This window comes from Dermacentor variabilis, chromosome 2 (assembly GCF_050947875.1).
Source record: "Dermacentor variabilis isolate Ectoservices chromosome 2, ASM5094787v1, whole genome shotgun sequence".
Lineage (NCBI taxonomy): Eukaryota > Metazoa > Arthropoda > Arachnida > Ixodida > Ixodidae > Dermacentor > Dermacentor variabilis.
Genome location: NC_134569.1, coordinates 13,053,631 through 13,073,312, shown reverse-complemented (window position 1 = coordinate 13,073,312; position 19,682 = coordinate 13,053,631). Strand labels below are relative to the sequence as shown.

General features: G+C 48.3%; 1 protein-coding gene and 1 non-coding gene across 4 annotated transcripts in view; one reads left to right on the top strand and one right to left on the bottom strand.

The window, feature by feature from the left end:
- Positions 1-19,682, top strand: part of LOC142571369 (diacylglycerol kinase delta) — a 481,001-nt gene that overhangs the window by 184,544 nt on the left and 276,775 nt on the right. The window lies entirely within an intron of this gene.
- TRNAT-CGU (transfer RNA threonine (anticodon CGU)) lies at positions 14,159-14,230 on the bottom strand. Its single transcript has one exon. It is a non-coding gene; the product is annotated as a tRNA-Thr (tRNA).

Genomic DNA, 19,682 nt, shown 5'->3' with positions numbered 1-19,682 from the left:
TGAATGCCTGTGCGTTCTATTATTATTATTATTATTATTATTATTATTATTATTATTATTATTATTATTATTATTATTAATTTTTACTTTTGTTAGCGTGAGTTGGCGTGCACAGATTGGACGAACGAATAAATACTGAGGCTGTGTTCCATTTCTCACGAAGATGTCAAAGTAGACTGCTTCGCGAAGACAGCATCGAAGTCAATAAAGTTGCAGGCTAATTTCCTGTCCAAACAAGATGGCGGCTGAGCAGGACGCTTGGAAACTCGACAGGAAGGTAGTCTGTGCACAAGAAAACGCAGCAAGGCCTCCCTATGTCCTTAATGTAAGTCACATCTTGTTTTCTTAGGTTTGCAGGCGCAATGACTTAAAGAAATAATGTGTGCTTTCCTCAACTTTTTCTTCTCGCAACGAGGTGGCGTCACGTCGCCGAAGCGTCTTCCATACGTTTTCCAGACGGCTCGAAACGCGCCCTCGAAGCTGTTTCGGCTGTCTCATTAACTGTCTGCGTAGACTGTCTCCGATGTCGGCGAGAATTGGAACACACCCGTAGTCGTACCAAGGTGGAGGACATCTTGGCGGCTTGGCTAAGACTGAGTTTGCTTGCACCGCGAAAGAGAGACGAGCACACGACGGAGGAACACAGGCCAGACGGCGCTGGTCGACTGCTGAAAATTCATAAACAAATGCGCGAAAAGCCAATCTGTGCGGTCATTCAAACCAAAACATTTTCGAACAAATTAACCTTGCACTCGAAGGGGAGCGTGAAATTGTAGAGACGTTTCATATGAAAAGAAGAAAAAAAGAAAACTCGTATTCGCTTACTCGTCCCCTCTATTTATTTTTGTCACATTTTCTTCGTCACATCTGCGGAATCGTCGAGGATCTGCAAGTGCTGCCACAGAGCCGGAGAGTAGAGAACAGACGCGTTTTCTGCGTAAAACACAATATCGTGGTGTAGTTGAAGGCGAACAAGCCTGGCGGGGCTTGAAAAGAGATGACAGCTGGTTACACAGCAGTGTGCGCGTTGAAACCCTGGCATAGACGGCAGAAGGGGCCTGTGCAAAGAATGCATAGGTTCGAAATACACGCACAGAAAAAAGTACGAAGGAAACGAAATGCTCACACGTGTTGTTATACGAACGCATATTGCTTATTAGGCTATATTGCTAAGGGATGGGGCAGGCTTGAATTGATCCAACAGAACAAGCGAAGGTTCAGCCAGGAACCAACATTTGGTTTACCACAGCAAAGTATATGACACGCTTATGTATTGCGCGTCAGAGCAAATTAATTTCAATTTACGAAACAAGAACCAGAATTAAAGTAGACGAAGAGTATAAAACCGTTAACGATGATCACAATATGCTATCGACTCTCTTTGATAACATTCTGCGGCACTTTCGATAACGATCAGGTGCGATAATCATCTGGAATGCTCGTCTGTCCTTCGCATACTTGGACTTCCACGGCACACCACCACCCGCACAGATCGGCCGTCGAAAGCTTTGCCCTGGCGTTATGCCCAAGTGCGCTATACGCCATGTGGAAACGACGATAAATAAGATGACACGCACGGGGCACGCCACGGGATGTTGTAACACGCACGAAGAGTGAACACAGAGAACACCACAACCCGCAACGCAGTATCCCGTTGATCTCTCGGAAAGCGCCGTCGTGTACCGCGGGACAAATACGCCGCCGTTGTTGCCAGCGGGCACGAGCCCCCGGCAAGGAATCGGCCCGCGACGGCCGAGAGGCTGCAGACCGAGTCGTCGAGAGCGGGGACGCGAAGGCGGCTCGGTTGCGGGTGCGCTGGAAGCGCCTGTTGTGCGCGCGCGTTGGCTTTTGGCGCCGATTTTCCAGCTGGGCCGGCTTCGCCGCGTGGCGTGCGCCCGGATGCGAGGTTCGCTAGTCGCGCTGCTGGTCGCGTCGAGAAAGGGACGCGAGCCGAGTGTGTTTGTAAGCAAAGGAGCTTGCGCGGCAGTGCCAGCGAGAGTAGCAGGCATATTTCCATGTTTGTTTTTTTGTTAATTCCTGCGTACATGGTAAAACGAGGAAATGGCCGAGAGCAGTTTGACATGCACTGGTCTCCTACAGTAGAAACAAATGGCGGTAGGGCGAAGTAGTAATGAACAGGTTACAGAGGCTCCTTCTATAACTAGCGATGAAGTTTGAAGGGCCTTGCAAGGCATGAAACGAGGAAGGCGGCAGGAGAACATGGACTACCAGTCAATTTAATCAAAGATGGAGGAGACATACTACTTGTAAAACTGGCGGCTCTCTATACGAAGTGTCTATTGACTGCAAGGGTCCCAGGAAACTGGAAGAATGCAAACATTATATAAATCCACAAAAAGAGAGACGTGAAGGAATTGAAAAATTATTGGCCCATTAGCTTACTCCCTGTATTATATAAAATATTCACCAAGATAATCTGCAATAGAATAAGGGCAACACTGCACTTTAGCCAACCGATGGAACAGGCTGGCTTCTGGAAAGGATACTCTACAATGGATCACATCCATGTCATTAATCAGGTAATCGTTAAATCTGCAGCGTACAGTCAGCTTCTCTATATGGCTTTTAGAGATTACGAAAAGGCATTTCATTCAGTAGATATACCAGCAGTCATAGAGGCATTACGCAATAAAAGTGTACAGACCGCACACGTAAATATCTTGGAAGATATCTACAGAGATTCCACAGCTTCCTTAATTCTCTACAAGAAAAGTAGAAAGATACCTATAATGAAAGGGGTCACACAGGGAGACACAATCTCTCCAATGCTATTGACTCCATGCTTGGAAAAACTATTCAAGGTAGTAAAGTGGGAAGACTTAGGAGTGCGAATCAACAGCGAATATCTCAGCAAACTTCGCAAACAAGGCGCTCTCCTGGTTTCCCTCCCGTCTTTCCTTGTTTGCGTCAAGCGATCATATTTATGGTCAACTCGGCAAGCTTCGGTTTGCAGACGACATTGTCATGTTCAGCAACACTGGGAACGAGTTATAACAAATGATCGAGGACCTAAACAGAGAGATTGTAAGAGTGGGATTGAAGAATAGTATGCAGAAGACAAAGATAATGATAAATAGCCTGGCAAGGGAACAAGAGTTCGAGATCGCCAGTCAAGGTCTGGAGTCTGTGAAGGAGTACGTTTACCGAGGTCAATTACTCACAGGACACCCTGATCATGAAAAGGAAATTTTCAGAAGAATAAAATTGGCAGTGGCTTAGCTCGGCTATGCCAGGATATACGTAGCGAAAGCTAATTAAGGCATAGCATGGTTAGCCTTGGTTAATCTTGTTGCAAGTCCAGGTTAGTCTGGTTGTCTAGCTATGTTGCGGCGCTTAGCCAGTAGTTCGGCGCGCTGTGCGTCTGTTTCCTGGGCGATTCGTTTCCTCCTCCTGCTTATCAGAATTGTCGCCTTCCATACTGCCGCCTCAACTGTGGTTGCGGCGCACGCGAGCTCTCCCTTTTAATCCTCCGACATATTATCAGGTATGCGATGCAGCTGGCGAAGCGAGCGAAGGTGAGCGCAACGACGAGGAACGCGGTGTGGCGTCATACCAAACGGCGGCGGCGGATAGGCGCGGCGCTGCGCAGCGGCGGAACACCTGTGGCTCGGTGCATGCGCAGTAGTGGCTAGGGAGTGAGAGATAGAGATATATACGCGGCGAGGCGCGCGTTGTGACGTCATGTGCCTCCTCGGAGCACCGACACGGCGAAATCGCAAGTTCGTGGCCAGTAAAGCTTTCGCTTTAAAAATGGGCTGGAGTGCGTATGCGGCAGACATTGTTAGATGGGTTTCTAAGTGCTAAAACCTATAACTAAGTCCTAAAACCCATAAAATGGGTTTTAGGCTGCTGCTGCTGCTGCTGCTGCTGCCGCCGCCTCCGCCTTCTGTCTCTTCTCCAGACTTTCCGAGCGCTGCTGCTGTGATAGTCTTGCCACGCGTGCCGCTGGGTTTTTTGCAACGCTACCAGATGGCGCTCGCCTCTGCGCATCCCGGCTGGCGCATCCGCGGTAGCCTTGCAGAGTTTGTGCATATGGCACGTCCTGTGCTTGCTTTGCTATGCGATAAAAATGCAGGTGCTGGGCTGTGATAATGCAAACATTGCAATCTTCCATATAGCCTTAAGGGAGCGCTTGCAGCTGGCGTCTCAACAGCGTGCTGACCACGCATGCAGAAGAAGCACGTAATCATGCGCCAGCGAATTGGCTACAAACCGTGCACTCATCGTCGAGGACACCCAGGCCCGAAAGGAGCGTCGCGTGCAAACAGGAGCGTCGTCGCTACGCCTGCGAAAAGTGGTGCAGACCGCGAATGTATGTAGTACAATGTATACATACAAGTGCGTTAATTGAATCACGTACAGGCACATAATTCAATTTATGTTTGACACTTCTGCCACGATGCGATGTGCCGTGTGAGGTAATGATACTGCTCAACCCTCTCAGACATTATGAAGAATGATGCACAACAATGCCTCAAACACACACGTCTCCCTGTGTGTTCTGCGTACTACGCAGACAAACTGTACTGGTGCACGCAAGTAACGCGACATCAACTCGCCACTCTTGTAGTGGAATAAGCGCTGAAGAAATTACACATTCGTCGCCAATATCACCGCTAATTATTGTCCAATTAAAGCAAACAGCGTACAAAACTTCGCTTACATCGATTCCCACAGTGCGTGGAATCCGCCCAATTTTTTTAAAGTTTCTTTTTCTTTGAGCTAGAGCGCAGCTTTTAACAGCCCTTTCATGCGTTGAGCGGCGTCGTATAATGAATGACAGTGATTGCGTAGAGAGCGAGAGAAGGAAAGCGGAGGAGGAGAGTGGCGATCGAGGTAACGCAGCGCTGCATGAGCGCAGGTCTGTTTGCGGCGGCGTGGTGCGGTATATCAGAGCAGTGCGCCGTCGTCTGTTCGCCGACGTCTTCAGGTGTGCGGTGATCGCGTCCACCGATGCCGCAATCGCAGCGGCGCACGAGCGGAGGTTTCGGCGACTGCTGTGAAACGCGCCCACGCATCATTGCATTGTGACGCGAAACACATTGCCAGCAGCCACGATACAGCGTTCTCTTCACAACGAGTGACGCGACCGGTGGGAGTGCTTCGTCTGCCGCCGCCGCCGCCGCTGCTAAACGCCGATCGGAGCGACGCCGACACTTGCAGGTTCGCGCCGCCTCAACCCTTCCCGGGAGGACTGGGAGGCAGCCCTGCTCGGCTGCTCTGACCTGACGGCCCAACGGGCCTTGCTCGAGCGGGCCCGGGCGGCGGCCGACGCCAATGGGCTCCCGTAAGGGGGAGCCCACCTAGTGTTGATGCAAAACTTATGTAAATAAATGTTTTTCAGACAGACAGCTCGCATGTCGCAAAATAAGAAAGAAAACAAAAACACCTACAGAGCTGCGGTCAAATTTCGCATTGCAGAGTATCGTAATCGTCGGTGAGATTTTTCTTCTTCCTCGTCGCGCGCCCTCTTGCCGCTTCGCAGTCGTTCGGCAGCTTCCTGTCTCGCGCGCTGCCTCTCCTGACGTTCCGTGCGCGCTTAATCTCGCCGCGTGAGGGCTTACGTTGTGCAAAAGCGCGAGGTTACGTAATCGCCACGTGTGTAGCCGCGTCGCCCGGTTCTGTGGGAAAGAGCGCCGACTCCCTGATATGGTGCACAGATTTCATAAGAGGCTGGTATACCGAAACCGAGTATTTTAAAGCGCAGACGGACATGACAGGAAAGGTAGAAAACGTCAGTGAACGTGCTGTTTTCTCCTGCTCCCACACCCCTTTCTGGCCTTCTTCATTTTATTGAAAGATTTACCTGTTCTTTTTCTTCTAGAGGCGATATCGCTTAGTCGTCGCCCCTGCCATAGGCCGCTGTCTCACTTGTCTGTCGCCGCATCGAAAGTGGAAGCTATACGCACACTCGGCAACAATAACAAAAAAGAAGCGAAAAAAAAGGGGATATAGTCATGTAACTGAAGCGGTGCTACTTTTGGGCGACAAAAAGAAGGCTAGTAGGACACCGTTATAAGCTGACATTTAAAAAAAATCCGCACTTCTTGTTGCCATAAATCAGTCGCGTATTGATAGTCATGTATACTAAACGGTTGTTCCCTTTAACAGTGCACCTATAACTGTACACGGACGACATACTTCCTATTTTGAAATGACGATACGAGAAGTAAGCGTTGCTTGCCGCAACCTCGTCACCGTACGACTAACGCGAATAGCGCGTGGGCGCAGTGTCAGCCCATTGTCTTCACTGCGGGCGTTACAGCGACGCGGAGAGAGTAAAGCGACGACTTCAGAGGACGAGGAGGAATATTTTGTCGAAGGCGGAAGGCTAAACGCGGATCTTTGCTGAAGAAGTTTTGACCAGTTTTATTGTTGGGAATAGAATGCATATTATACACGTAGGTATGTGACACTTTCCTGCACGCAACGTAATTGTTAACACCCTTTGTGTTGCTGCTTACAGCATGTAATTATTTCTCAGTACGAGTTACGTATCCGCAAATAATTAAGCCATTCCTATTATGAATGCTATAATAGCGAAATGGCGATCGCAAAGTGGTTGATGGAATAGTAGTCGGTGGTCTCTGCGCAGTAATTAGTTGGAATTACTGCTTGCGACTCGGTTTGCATGGTAGTGCTCAATTATTTGCAGTATTTAATTTCAACTCTTGAGTACCCTGATCATGTTCTTAACTATTTCAACCGCGCTTCTGTTTGCGCGTGGAAGCGGTATGTGTCGGCACGGAAGCACTCGACCGCAGCATACATGTACCACGTGATGTGGACACCTGATTCGATCGCAGTTATGAGTTTCGAGATTAACGCGTCATTGTTACGCGCATCCAAACACTCGTCTTTTATGCTTTCAGCGTCATGGGCAAGAATAGGACTTAATGCGAGGCCCGTCCCCTCGCGGATAGAGACAAGGGAAGTTTAAGCAGGCGCACGTCCGGTTTGCTACCCTGTAACGAGGGAGAGGGCATAAAAGGGTCAACACACAGAGATCACTAGATGGCTTGCACAATAATAAGTCGCCGAGCTTCACGTGGTTCGGCTGTTTTCGCACAGGACGCGGTCATTTCCATAAGGCTTGTTATGGCATCAAACGGATGTCAAAGTGCGCCCAGCATGCTTTTGTGTCCTTTTCTTTATCACAATAGCGATTATATGGACACCAGACGAACCTTCGCCCTCGCCGTGAGGCTCCGTATATATTTACGTTATGTATGCTATATGCCATGCCCTGCTTTATGACCTGGAGTATATGCTAGTTATATTGCCACACCATTATGTCACTACAGTTGTTCACACCAGTTCTTACATGCATGACACAATTATTCCACAGAATCTTGAGAATAGCAGCCCACAAACAAATGTCATGAAAAAAATTGCTTTCTGTCCCTATAATCGAGTAGCTGTAAGCATGAAATGGCAACCAGCAAAGCAAGTTCGTTGGAGATGATACTAGCCACAATCTTAAGATGTGGCACACCCCACCACACGGCACCACGCCACACTGTGCACTGGTCCATGTTGACGCTGCCCAGCCAGAAGAAGAAAACCGGCTGATGGCGGCACGAAGGCAGCGAAAGACGCCAGGGAGGCAGAGCGCACTGTCCCGCCAGAATAAGAAAAAACGGCTGGAGAAAGCAGCGTGGCGCCATGCATCTCTCAAGGCGACGCAAAACCCACGCCGCGGAACTCACGGACCGCTGGCGTTCATGAGAGCACAGGCAACCCTCTCTCAGCGCCAAAAGATAACAATGAGGTATATGGTGCCCTGTATCTGCCTTTTGAACGTCCCGCTATTGGAAATGACAAATAAAACTTCAGCGTGTTAGGAGTTACAGCTTGAGTGATACTGTGAACAAACAGAAAGAACTCGGAAGCAATATTTTTGTAGCTTGTTTGGGCAGTAACAAGCGTATGTAATGTGGTCCTGTACAATGGGATGGGGGCTAGAGACTGTATTTTCTTAAGTTTTAACTAGTTGCCCGAACGATCTCGTTTTGTTCTCACAACTTGCCCGGATGTTCTCGTTTGAGTGCCCGGATAATGGCTCTGGCTTTTGGCACAAGGTCACTTAAAGGTCGCCGACAACGGGAGCTAAAAACATTTCACACTGAAAAGGAAACTCCGACAGCGCTTGCCTTTTCCCTTACATCTTAGGCTTAAAATCATGGAGATAAAAAATTAAAACGATTTGAAATAATAATGGAGCTCAAACCTGAAAGTCATGTAATTTCTTGGCGCGTGTGTGCACTGCCTGTGGTTCGAAACACGCGGAAATGTGGTCGCCAAGAAGGACGTTAGCTTTAATTAATAACCATAAATGAAATTCTCGGATGGCACGACTCAAGGGACTTTGCACGCTCCGATTGGACGGAGGTTGGACTGCAGTTTTCCTGGCCTAGGGATCCAGGGACGGTGTTCTAAGCAGCCGTCTTCGGCTCCTCAGTGTGGTTCGTTTCAGTCATGCTAGACGGATGAGATGTAACGTTCTCCACTTTTTATGTAAATATTGTAAATAACACCAGTACTCCTCGTTCTCGATGAAAACAAGTTCCTACCTTCAACAACGTCCTTAGCGTGGATGATTCGGACGACGGCATGGGCCAGCTACCCCTTTTTACATGCCCGACCCCAACTCTTACACTGTGTAGGGAATGACAGCGCTAACTTTTTCGCAGCCTTCGAACAATGCCGCACAACAACTGCCGTAGACCGTCAACATCATCGCCAAATATCGTCAGTGAACGCAAACGGCACAGAAAGCTTCGCTTACATCGATTGCCACAGTACGTGTGATATGCATAATTTCTTTCAGCAGGCAGCCTACGTATTGAACGCGTATCATCTAGAGAAAAAGAAAAGAGAAACAGTAAAAAGAAAACGCGCTCTAATACCCAGGAAGCATTATTTATTTCAACGTTTCTCCCTTTCTGTATATTCTGATTAAACGTATATTTCGGCGAGTTTACACAATGCGCAAGAATTGGAACATAATCCGCGAATCCGCGTTTGACCTTGAAGTACGCCGTAAATGAGTTTAATGTTTGCGCCAGCCTGATCCTCGCGAACTTCGATCACGAGCAAATGCAATTCACGAAACAAATTGGTCCCCAAAACTAGATTCGCCGGACGCAGTGTCCACGCACGCGCTTTTCCAAACTCAGTAACGTCAAGCATGCGTAAAATCTGGGCGCATGATCGTTCCCTTTCGCGTTTGCCTGTGGACAGGAAGGCATGTACAGCGAGTAGGGAGAGGGGGTTAAAATGTGGGAGTGACAGAGCTTCTAGACGCCGCGTAAGCAACGTAATTGATTTTGGCCGCAAGCCAGGTATGCGTATATTTAGCGTTGCAGAGCCTCCCCCCGTGTGTCACGTCCTTTCGCTGGCGACCAATACTGAAATTGAGGCAGGTGCTTTTGTCGGCAAAACTGCGCAGCGGGGAACAGGGGGTCACGTCGTTGTAGGCAGCGTCACTTCTACTTGTTTTTAGTTTGCTGTCACCGTCAGATCGTGTTTGTAGTAATTAGGGGTGAAGCTTTAGCAGTTACGACCTAAAGGCATGCCTGCCAACTCTCCCAAAATTTCGGTAAATTTTACGAATTTGTTCTTGTTATATACGATTGTTGCACTAAGTTTTACCAAAAATAAATTGTTTACGAAAATATTGCGTTGGTTCGTCGCCGAACCTTCCGTTGAAAGTCTTCTGGTAGTTAAAGGACGCCAGAAAGATACTAGCTTAGAACGAGTTTATGGAGGTGAGTTCCTAAAGAAGGCGAAATTGGGAGCAGCAAAGTCGCTGAAGAAGTCACTGTGACATAAAAAGAATGCGTTGTTTTTCTGCTGTTCCACGTTTGCTGCTGCTGCTTGTTCGGTGCGGTAAAATAATTTTAATTATGGGGTCTTACGTGCCAAAACCACTTTCTGATTATGAGGCACGCCGTAGTGGAGGTCTAAAAATTAATCTGCAGAAAACGAAAGCAATGTTTAACAGTCTCGGAAGAGAACAGCAATTTACAATAGGTAGCGAGGCACTGGAAGTGGTAAGGGAATACATCTACTTAGGGCAGGTAGTGACGGCGGATCCGGATCATGAGACGGAAATAATCACAAGAATAAGAATGGGCTGGGGTGCGTTTGGCAGGCATTCTCAAATCATGAACAGCAGGTTGCCACTATCCCTCTAGAGAAAAGTGTATAACAGCTGTGTGTTACCAGTATTCACGTATTGGGCAGAAACCTGGAGGCTTACGAAAAGGGTTCTGCTGAAATTGAGGACGACGCAACGAGCTATGGAAAGAAGAATGATAGGTGTAACGTTAAGGGATAAGGAAAGAGCAGATTGGGTGAGGGAACAAACGCGAGTTCAAGTCGTCCTAGTTGAAATCAAGAAAAAGAAATGGGCATGGGCAGGACATGTAATGAGAAGGGAAGATAACCGATGGTCATTAAGGATTACGGACTGGATTCCAAGTGAAGGGAAGCGTAGCAGGGGGCAGCAGAAAGTTAGGTGGGCGGATGAGATTAAGAAGTTTGCATGGACGACATGGCCACAATGAGTACATGACCGGGGTTGTTGGAGAAGTATGGGAGAGGCCTTTGCCCTGCAGTGGGCGTAACCAGGCTGATGATGATGTAGTGGAGGACTCCGGAAATTTTGACCACCTGGGGTTCTTTAACGTGCACCTAAATCTAAGTACACGGGTGTTTTTCGCATTTCGACCCCATCGAAATGCGACCGCCGTGGCCGGGATTCGATCCCGCGAACTCGTGCTCAGCAGCCCAACACCATAGCCACTGAGCAACCACGGCGGGTCCCGGTAAAATAATTGTCAATATTGTGTCCATGTATGCCATAAAAGGTGTGTGCTGCGGGAAAGCTTTGTATCTATAAATGCGTGCTTTGCCCTCCCCGCCCCCTTCCCCACTAGCTCTTTGCCTTCCATGTCGTGCCTGCTGGATTCCTAAAAATTGTGAGGTGGGCAGGCATGTAAAGGCAAAATAAATAATAAGTAAATAAATAAAATTTCCGACGATTACGATACTTCTTAATGTCTAGGCGAAGCTGTGGTGAGCCCCGAAAACGAAATGGCGCATCTCAACGGACGCGCAGCGGACTTTGGCGATGTCCCTCAACTGTCACAGGCGACGGACACAACACCGGCCACGTGGACCTGAACCTTCAGACGCCACGAAGCTCTCGCGGGAGAGCACGTGCATTTCAAAGAGCTGGAGTTTGCACGAGAGAAGTATGCGTGCGATTCCAACCACGAGCACGGAGACAAAAAAGAAACCCTGCTCGCATTTAAAAAGAAATGTTGCGCTTGGACTGTGGTCCCGCTCTATTCACTGCCAAATTGTGCACTGGAACAAGAGACAGTATTCCTGCAAAAGACGAACGCTTTTGCAGCTTTTAATTGACCGCTTCACGGAAAATCACTTTCGAGCCCTCCGGCAGAGCGCTACGCTCGGCCAGTTCTCTCAGGTCGCCGCGCACCAGCTCAGAGTTCACCTTCGACCTGGGAACTCAATGGTGGTCTGGGGCGGCTTGCACGAACGTTTAATAACGAAAGTAATTATAAATTTAAGAACACGTCCTTGTGCGGATTAGGAGTTGTCCAGGGATCGTTAGAGAACGCGTTCTTAAATTCGTTATTTTCGTTATTACATGTTCGTTCAAGACGCCCTAGAGTTGCGGTCACGTGGCTCCTACAGCTTCCATTGTTGACGTCAGCATATTAACACCCTTGGGCTTCAGCTGTAGTGGCATGCCTCGTCAAGCCTTCTTTGTTTACAGCACAAGTCGGGCCTGGTGAGGTATTCTGTAAGAGTGCACCTAGTTGACGTGTCCATTTCATCTGCTGTTCAAGTGGCACCTGGCTGCTATGGACGCCGCAGCCCCGCCCAGCCATTCAGAACTTCACCAGCAGGCGAACTGGACATGTGAACTGGGTGGACTCTTACAGAATGCCTCCTGTCTTCCGGCCTTTGACTGCTGCAGACATGGCCAGCGGCGGGATGCGTTCGCTTTGTCCACGCTTTCTCTTAACCCGCCGTGGTGGCTTAGTGGCTGTGGCGTCGCGCTGCTAAGCGCGAGGTCAAATGCCGGCCACGGCGGCCGAATTCCGATGGGTTCGAAATGCGAAAACGCCTGTGCACGTCAAAGAACCCCAGTTGTTCAAAATTAATCCGCAGTCCCCCACTGCGGCGTGCCTCACAATCGGATCGTTGTTCTGGCACACCCAATTCACGCTCACTCCGAATCCTATATGAAGAACCGGCTCCGCACCGTTGCAGTTCGAGTCAGAGCGTGGTAGGCACCAGCCGAATGGGCCCATGGATTCCACTGTGTGCGTTGGACCTGGGCAATTTCTTTTTGCAGTAAAGGTATTTTGGTATAGCGTTTGTTGTTGCAGTGTGTAGAGAACTGAGCTGGTCACCGGCAAGGGGCAGTCCAGATGCGTACGAGCTGGCTCGTTGTATACGCATGGGCTGCGCTATTCGGCAGGCCTCTTCACGAGGCTTCGCAAAGAAAGTTTTGTTCTGGAATGCCAGATAAGACGTACAACAACCAGGTGGAATGCGCGCAGTCACCAGAAAGGGCGCAGGAATGTTGTATACCGTGTACAGGCTTCGGTAAGGCAGTCAGGTCGAGTCTGCGAGAAGGTGGCACGAGTGGCAGAGAGTCTCTGCAGAGGAAAGGCAAGCTCCTTCAGGCATGCGCGTCATGTAGGAGTCGAGTGTGATAAATGAAAACAAAGCAAACATAGTGATCTCGAGAAAGGCCGGTCGCAAGCGGCGCGAGAGACGTAGGAAGGCTTGCTACCGTAGCTTTTTGGGCGTGTTTGTATACATGGCATGTGGTGAGCCTTATAGCGCATGAAAAGGACGAGGACACACAAGGACGCGCACACGCTATAGGCGCGTGTGTGTGCACGTGCACGTCCCTTTCTGTGTCCTGGTCTCTTCGTGCGCTATACAACAAACTTCACCGGGAGGCGTCACTGCGCAGGTGTGATGTAAAGAGGCGCTCCCTTACTGCGTGCTTCGTTTTCTGCGTGGTGTTTGCCCCTGCAGCCAACTAGCCCGGATTTGCGCTTTAGATACGCGAGAAGTGTGCTTTGTTTTGGCATGAGGCTTTGAGAGGCTAATTAGATTTAGAGCAAGCTGCATACGTATCTCAGAGCGGCCAGCTTTTTTTTTTCTCTTTTACCTAAATCAGCTAAATTGGATTTGCCGAAAAGAGATCGTTGATCGTGTGCGAGTCCTTCCAAGCTCGTTTTCTTATTTTCTTATTTCTCTCGGAAGAAAGAAGCAAACACTGATTGCGCCTCTCCTTATTGAAGAGGCGAGCGAGGAAATAGTTTTACTATCATACTTTTGCTGTGCTTCTGTAATTGGTAGTCAACCTTTAACCGCTGGCTTAGTGGTTATAGGTAACTAATGAGTCGCCTCGTCGGTTATAAGAAATTGTGGGTGAACAGTTTCCACAAGCACTCTGGTGTGGCCGGCCTCGATGTTGCGCTACGGTTCTCACTCAGCGCGCACAGGTCTAACTTTCCGGGCTGTTTTCTGCATGTATTGCGTGCTGCCTGCCTTCCGCTCTTCCTGTATCCAGTTTACCGATGTCATTCCGGCGCTGTGGGCGTAGCTATATTGAAGCGGGGCAAAAGCTGCGGCGAAGAATTCTCTCTGGCGCGAAGGCGGGGGTTGCTCGCCCACGTCTGGAAGAAATGATGGAGGACAGAGAAAAGCGCACATTCTTGAATCTCGCAATAAGCGTTGAATTCTGCTCTGAGGTGTCTATGTAGAATTTAATTCAAATATTATGAAGAAATTTTTTAAGCGTCCTTTCTTTCTAAAGAATCAGGTACTTGGCACCGCTCTGAACGGTTCGGGAGGCGGAATTCATTGACTAACGAGAGACGTCTGCAGCCCAACGAAAGTCGCTTGAAAGTTAACCCAAGTCAATTAAGAACGTTGGAGCAGTAGACTAGCGAAATGCAGTATTGCGTCGGCCATTATACACGTAAATGTGCAGTCTCATTGCATTGGCTAAATAATAACGCTAGAGTGCTTCCGAAATGATAAATTGATGGAATTGAAAGTGGGTGAAAAAACAACTTGCTGCAGGTGGGGAACGATCCCACGCCTTCGCATTACGGGTGCGATGCTCTACCAATTGAGCTACCGCGGCGCCGTTTTGCCATTCACTTTCTAGGGTATTTATGTGTTACTACTAGAACTAAACCTGGGAGTGTTAGCCAGCGCCACCACTCACATACCTTGGCGGCGGATGTGGTACATCCTTTCTGCCGCAGGCGCCACGTGTACGCGGTCTTTTCGGTTGAAGGCAACTAGTCAATAAACCCACACATGCTACCTGAAGGCTTGAAAATTGCAAGTCGTCCTTCGTGTGGTATGATATATATATATATATATATATATATATATATATATAGTAAAGGTGTCTGTTAGTCAGTGGCGTTTGAGACGAACTGTTAGAGCAGTGGCACCATATAGAAAGCGCTGGCGAGGATGGCCCGCTATAGTGTTCCACTTCTTCGCTACAATGACCCCCGGGAAGGAAAAGCGAGACGTCCGGAGACCTAACAGCTGCTCACTACGAGTGGATCATAGCATGGCTTGAGGCGTTAGGCGTTCGACGTTGACAATATCTCGTCCACGACGGCGCACGTCCGAACACGGCTCGATGGGTTCGATCACGTAGCCAACGGGGAATGCGCTCTGCACGGTACGGTGTGGCCCTTCATATACTTGGGGGTGCTATTTTGAAAGAAGGAAACAAGTGCGCAATTGAGGTATTGTTGCACTGCATTCCAAAGTTATGGATTTTTCTGGTGAAGCTTTAAAACGAATGAACACTATCAGTCGTCTTCTTTTGAACACAAACGTCCTACCTGACCAAGCGAACTCACACGAACACACGAAGTGGGCCGGCTGGATGGATCTTTTAAGGAGGAAAGCCAACACAACGCATGATGCTCTGTACCGACGTCGAACGGGCGTCCGTAAAGGTGAGGTCGGAACTTACCTGCGGCCCATATGATGGCTAGGTACCCCTTCTCCGTGACGCACTAGTTGGCTGCGGCTTTGCTAAACGCACGGCTGGCATTTAGAGAGCGACGAACTCGCCAAATTACGCCGGGCGAGAAAAGCGCCGAGGACGACACCGCTATAGCGTCCGTGCGAATTCCATTGGGGGGAAAGCTTGGTGAAAGTCTCGTCGCGTGCTGGTGACCATGCTGAAAGCCGCGGCTGCTGCGAAGAAGGTGGCGCTTATTATTGAGGTGAAGTTGCGGATGAAACGTAAAAAATATGAGCAATAGCCGAGGAAGCTGTGAAGTTCTTTCATCATCGTCGGCTTGGGAAGCTCGGCAACAGCACGAAATTTCCTAGGATCCGGAAGGACGCCATCTCGGGAGATGACATGACCCAGAATAAGCAGCTTTCGAGCGCCAAATCAACACTTAATTCTTTAAGTTTAGCTGTAGGCCAGCGGAGCTGAAGCAAGTGCGAACAGTATCGAGGCGTTATAGATGCGTAGCAAAGTCGCGTGAAAAGATGGCAATGTCGTGCAGGTAGCACAGGCACGTCTGCCACTTGAGGCCGCGGGGGATGTTGTCGATCATGCGTTCAAAAGTGGCAGGCGCGTTGCAGAGTCCAAATGGCATTACTTTGAATTCATACACGCGGGTGTAACGAAGACTGTTTTGGAGCGGTCGGGTTTAGCCATCGGGACCTGCCAGTAGCTGCAGCGCAGATCTAACCAAGAGAGAAATTCTGCTCCTTGCAAGCAGTCGAGGGCGTCATCTAGTTGTATGAGGCAATGGATGGACGTCCTTACCCGTGATCTTGTTCAGCCGGCGGTAGCCAACACAGAACCTTATTGAGCCGTCCTTTTCCTTTACTGGAACACTCGGCGAGGCCCATGGGCTGTTCGAGGGCTGTATGACGCCGCTTTGAAGCATGTCGTCAACTTGTTCTGCGATGATGCGGCGCTCAGTGGCTGACACGCGATATGGGCTTGACGCAAAGCAGCGTGGAGACCAGTGTCGATATCGTGAGCCACGGTTGAATTACAGCCCAAGTGATCAAAGCTGGTGCAGAAGCGTTTAAGCAAGGAGATGATCCGGGCGTGTTGCTGCCGCGTGAGATGAGCGTCGACGCATCGAGAAAGGGCCTCGATCGGCAAAGGAAGGCCGAGAAGGTATACATCGGAAGCTTCAATGGCGTCAATTTGAAAAGGAGTCGGGCGGTCAGGAACGTGGTATATATAGAGACGGCATCAAGTTCAACACGGTAAAGCCACTCAGTTGCCGCGCAATAGAAGCTAGGGGCATGAAAACAGATTGGAAGCGTACGTGGCTCTGGCAGTATCTTGAGTACGGCGAAGTAAACTATAGGAAGCACTGGCTATGGAAAGTGGTTTCAGAAGGAATGGAAACAATAGTTGAGACCGTATGCGGGCGTCACAGCAAAGCGGCATCGGAGTGGATGATAAAGGAGGAATCACGGTATCGGCGGCAACGAACACAAGTAGATATGCGGCGAGTCGACAAAAACGGAGTCGTACAACGGCGCTAACTTAAGCGCGGGCGGGCACAGTTGATGGCATGATGAGTGCAGAGGAAGTCCCAGCCAAATATAACGTCGGGGGAGCATTTCGGCAGCAAACGAACTAGGCTGTATACAGATGGTCCAGAATAACGACCCGCGCTGTGTACGCCGCGAGAGGTCAGACTCGTCGCGCACTCTCAGTGCTCAGAACGAAGTCAGGAAGAGGCGTCGTAACTTTTCGCAGTTCACGGTAAAGTTTTTCACTCATAACAGGCACTGCGGCTCCCGTGTCGAGAAGAGCTAGGACGGGGACACCTTCGACAGAGACGGCAACAACATTAGAGTGGAAAGCTAGGTCTTGAGAAGTTGGCATATGGCGCAGTTCCTGCCCCCGGAACTACGGCTCCTAGTTTTCCTCTGGGACAGGTTGGAGGCCGTCGCAGCATAGGTGAAAGGGAAGGGCGACGTGGTGAACGCGACCGGCGTGTATTCAAGTTTCGGTGTGTCGAAGAGAAGGATCAATGTTATTCGCGCACCACTTGGCAGGAGGACTGGGAACGACAGATACAAGCGCCAACTTTCACCTGGTTTTGATTGTAGGAAGTCAAATGGTTTATGTACATACATAAACGTGACGTAAAATGAAAGGCACCATAAAGTGTGTCTGCGCAGTTAACATTGATATGGATGTGCAAATAACGTTGATCATGAATTGTATGCAACCAACTATCCCAAAACAGTACCCTTCGAAAAGGAGGAGTTCACAGGCGGGCCAGATAAAGCATGCTGCGGTGTCGGCGTACGTGTTTGGGCGGACTTCTTCACGTGAGAGAAAGCCATTCCGGGGCAAAACCACGCTCCAGGGAAGCCGCACGGGAAGCATATGGGGCGGTTGACTGTAGCGTGCCACATGGTGCCGGTCGGGAGAATGCTCGGGAACAAACACACACACACGTGTGTGGGTTCCCTCTTCGTCCACCGTCGTTGTCGCACCTTCACTTTAGATCATGCTTAACCAACACGCCCAACTATCCATCCTAACGTCTGCAAGGAAGCTGTCTCTTGACTTTAGAGGATGACTGCCAAAGGTTTCTGCAGCGCACATATTGTTGGAAGTTGCGCCCTGTGTGCGTGTGTGTGTGTGTGCGTGCGTGTGCGCGTGCGTGTGTGTGTGCGCGCGCGCGTGGGTGAATGAATGAATGTTTATTTTGACAGAAATAAAATACAAAGAATCTCTGTCAAAGAGGCTGACAAAAAGGCACGAATGCCTGAGTAAGTGTCAGTCCCCTTCCCCGACCCATTCCCAGTGCACAAAACACTCAAGCACACAGGACAAGCATGGTACACAAAGTGGATACATACACACACAAAAAAAGAAAAGTACATGAAATACGTAACAGAAATACTGAATTTGATTTGTGTACAAAAGAATGAACAGTCATGCCTGAAGCGACACCAAATACATGTTCACTTTTTTTTAAAAGTGTTTAGGGACGGTGATTCAATTATTATAGTGAGTAAGGCAGGGTGATGAGTCAAAAAATCTGCAACTATGAATGCCTGCTTTTGCATGCCGTAATTGGTACGGATCTTGCCCTTGTTGTAAGTTAATTGCCTTGTGTCATATTTATGTTCATTCGGGAGGTATGCTTTAAAAAAGGCGCTTTCATTGAGTCTTACCTCTTTAAATATTGCAATGGCTATTTTTTTTTGTTAATAAGGTTTTCTAAGGTTAAAATACAAGTCTTCTTGAAAAGCGGAGCGGAGTGGCTTCTATAGGGTGCGTTCTCAATTACCCGAATCATGCGTTTCTGTAAGGTTAGTAAACTATATATGGATGTTAGTTTTCGTCGTGGTACACCAGACAGATAAACAATATTGGATGCGCGAATGCACGAGGCCATAGTATAATTTTTTTTTTAATCTAGAAGGTAATAGACGTTTTAATTTATTAATAACACCGATGGATCTTGCAATGCTGGTTTTAATGTTGCCGACATGATTGGACCAGTTTAAGTTTTCTTCAAACGTAACACCAAGGAACCTCTGGCACGTAGAACGTATAATGACTTCATCACGGAATTGTAATACTAGGCTATCACAAATACCTTTGTTACGAGGCCGAAAAATAATGTATTTTGTCTTTTTAGTGTTCAATTCCAATTTATTTGCTCTAAGCCAGTCTGAAAGATTACTGAGCCAAATATTTGCTTCTTGCTCGAGAGTTAGCAAGTTTACACCAGAAAAGAAGATATTAGTGTCATCAGCATACATGATTATGTCAGGTGTTAGAGGCACGTTTGTGATGTCATTAATGTAAAAAAAAGAAGTGGCCCTAGGATGGATCCCTGCGGAACACCGTATTTGATTTCACCCATTGCCGATTTGGAATGACAAATGTATGTGTACTGTAGTCGGTTGGTTAAATAATTTTTAATTAGGTTAAGAGCAGTTCCCCTAATGCCGTACTCACTCAACTTTTGTAACAAGATATCGTGTTTAATGGAATCGAATGCATTCTTAAAGTCAAGAAATATTCCTATTGTGTACAGCTTGTCCTCAAAGTTACGTATTATTTTTTCTTTGATCTTTAGCAGCGCCATTTCAGTACATTGGTGTTTCGGAAACCGTATTGCTTTTCTTTTATAATATTATTTTGAGTACAGAAATTTAAAATTCTTTCGTTAATGACCTGCTCTACTATTTTGGAAAAGATTGGGAGAACTGAAATCGGTCTGTAGTTGTTCACGTCATTCCTGTCTCCCCCTTTAAAAACTACCGATACCCGTGCAATCTTTAATTCATCGGGGAATGCGCCAGTGCGCAAAATTAAATTGCATATTCAATCAATCAAGTTTTATTTTCGCCGCAGACAGTACATTGTTACTGCGAAAATAGGGGGCCAGAGAAAAAAGCTGCATCTGTGCAGCTTGACTAAGCTCTAGCTTGTCATGTAGATGTGTGACATCACTTTACAAATATGCAGCGCCACAGCTTTTATTGGTTCTGCCTTTATGCCGTCCACACCACATGCTGTGGAATTCTTTAACTTTAGAAATAAGCTACTT